The sequence below is a fragment of the Panthera uncia genome, unplaced genomic scaffold (assembly GCF_023721935.1).
Source record: "Panthera uncia isolate 11264 unplaced genomic scaffold, Puncia_PCG_1.0 HiC_scaffold_180, whole genome shotgun sequence".
In the NCBI taxonomy this organism is placed as follows: Eukaryota; Metazoa; Chordata; class Mammalia; order Carnivora; family Felidae; genus Panthera; species Panthera uncia.
In genome coordinates, this window is record NW_026058470.1 from 89,404 (window position 1) to 92,460 (window position 3,057).

Below are 3,057 nucleotides of genomic sequence, written 5' to 3' on the forward strand. Positions count from 1 at the left end.
TAGTAAATACTCCCAATTATATGTTTATTCAATCATCTATTGAATATCAGCTATGTGCCACACCTGGTCTTGCAGACGTAGCACTACTAGATGCCATGAGGTCTTTAACGAGTAAAGCCAAAAAAGCCATGTTAAAGAAGCTTTTCCATCACTAAAGTCTGCCCTAGTCATGTACAGGTGAACATGTGCGTGCCAGTCTGAGCAGGGATGGCACAGAGGTTCACCTTTTACATCAACTCTAGTCACAGGACTGCTGTGCTTGAGGATTTGAGGCCCCCCAAACTACGGAAAGGACAGGCATAGCAGCCTAGTACCCCCCCCCACCCCCCGCTCTTAGAATTTAGTGATCCTGGCTCCTTTCTCTCAGTCTCCTTGCCCATGGTCATGCAGAAAGTTGTGCTGGTGGGGCACCTGGGTGGCTCAGTTGATTGAGCATCTGACTCTTGATTTTGGCTCAGGTCATGATCCCAGGGTCATGGGATTGAGCCCCGCACTGGGCTCCACACTGAGCATGAAGCCTGCTTGGGATTTTCTCTCTCCCTCCCTCTCTCAAAATAAAAACAAAACAAAACAAAACAAAACAAAAATCTCTCTCTCTCTCTCTCCCCCCCTCTGCCTCTCTTCCCGGCTTGCGCGCGCGCTCTCTCTCTCTCACAAAAAAAAAAAAAAAAAAAAAAGTTGTGCTAGAATCTCGTGGCATCTGGTCAACCTGTTTTAGTTGGGAGGGGGGGTGGAGAATGATGTCACGTCTAGCGAAGGCAGTGGTTCTCAAGCAGGGGCAGTTTTGTCCCTGGGGGACATCTACAATGTCTGGAGATAATTCTGGCTTATTAGTGGGTGTTACTGGCATCTAGTGAGCGGAGGCCAAGGCTGCGGCTACACATCCTCCTACAATGCACAGGACAGCCCCCCACAATAAAGAATTATCCATCCTGAGATGTCAGTAGTGCTAAGGCCGAGAAACCTTGAGCTAAGGAGACCAGGCAGGAGCCAGAAATGTGGCGCCAGGATTCCAAAGAACAACTGAGCCTTAACAGATAAGGAATGACTGTGAAGAGGTGACGGCAGAGGAGTGAAGAGTCATCTTTGGAAACAGCGTCATAGAGAGACAAGGAGGAGAGGGAGGCAGGGAGCATGGAAGGAGCCCTCAGCCAAGGGTGGTTGCCAGAGACTTAAGCCGCTACCTGCGGACGCGCCAGGGGGCCAGGGAGAAGCAATACCACCTCCCGTTCTGGCAATCCTAGGCAGCATGGAGACAGACCTGGTGCCAGGGGAGCACAAGCTTGATCCTGCCTCAGTGTACCAGCAAAGCAACAATCTCTGCACAACTGGGAGGCAGAAAGGCACGGTGGAACGTGTGACAGGGACACTGAAGGGTGAGGGGACAATGGACTGGGAGTCCCATGTGCATTGCTGCTTGTTGGGAAGGCCGTGCAGAGCCATCATTTCCTTACCTAACAGATTAAAGGGCTGGATTTTTTCCAGTTATTTGCAGCTCTAAAAGAGTCCTCAATTCTAGATTTCAATACAAAAGGTGTTAGACACAAATGTAGGTTATGTGGTCACACTGATTCGCGTGGGGCTACAGGAGAGAGTGATTGCATAACCTTGTGCAGTTACGGAAGCTTGATGTTGACATTTAGGATTTCTCTGCAGTGACAGGAAGTACAGGCGCTTTTATACCCTGCGGGTGGCATATACATCTGTCCTAACCGGACTGAGAACACACTCGCATCAATATATCAAAATGTAAAATGACATACCTTCTCTTGGAGCTATATGATATATGAGAACTTATGCTAAGGAGATAATCAGATGAGTGAACGAAGATGTTAGGAAGCGGGGCAAATATGGAAATGACTTAAATGCTGCGGGGGGTGGGGGGAAGTTAAAGAAAACATTTATCTACACAATGCAATACTATGTAGCCATCAAAAAGGCTGACAGTCGCTAACCTAGAAAAAGTTTATATTAGGTATGAAAAAAAAAACCCAAACAGCTGCGAAACAACACATACGTATGATTGCACGTCCATGAAGTCACCCATCTATGAATCTGTATGTCTAGATGTAGTTCTAGGCAGAGAGAAGACTGGCAGATTTGGGGGCACCTGCTCAATTTTCAACTGGCTACAACAAGCTAGTATTATATATGTATCCTGGGAAAGCTTAACAACATTAAAATATTCCCACCCGTAGGACTAAAAGGTATAGCACAGGGAATAGAGTAGATGGTATTGCAACAGTGTTGTGTGGGACCCATGGCAGCTACACCTGTGGTGATGACATAATGTACAGAGTTGGTGAATCACCATGTTGTACACCTGAAACCAATGTAACGTTGTGTGTCAACTATCCTCAAAGAAACAAAGTTTTTAAATGTTCCCACCAAATAAAAGGTTCAGGCTACCTGAAAATGTAGGACTCTGTGTCCTTCCAGGGGGGATTTAAGTAAGCTCCTTTGGTGCAGGATATCAGGTCCATTTGGTGCTGCACCTCCCTAAGCGGGATAAAGGTGGGGACACATTGAGGCCTTGGGGAACTGAGTTCTCCCACATGACGAGATGACGATCCAAGGGGCTGCAGGACAGTTGGAAGAAAACAGGGCTAGCTCTCTCTCTCCTTTGCCTCTCAGGTTTTGAGGAGTGAGATGTTGGTGTGGTCCCCTCACTGTCCTTCCTTACCCGTCGTCTTGGCCGTGGGTGTACAAGGACACTGGGCCAGGGTGACCATATTTGCCTGTGAAAGAGGCTCTTTTTAAAGCTCCTTCCATTCTCTGCTGGCAACGACATGAATAAAAAGTACTCAGTGGGTGGAAAGGTATCAAGAAAGAAAATTCTTCCTCTTGACTTTCTTCTCAAAATAAAACAAGATAAGAAATACACTAGTAAGTATGATAGAGGACACGAACTGAATCTTTGAGGTGGTGCTCAGACCACCCACAGGAGAATCACCTGGGGACCTGCTTGCCAAGCAAGGCAGCTGGCAGGAAACGGTCAGCTGAAGGGCTCCTTCCTTTCACAGAGTCCTGCACTCAGGGGTTGAGCTCCCAGGAGAC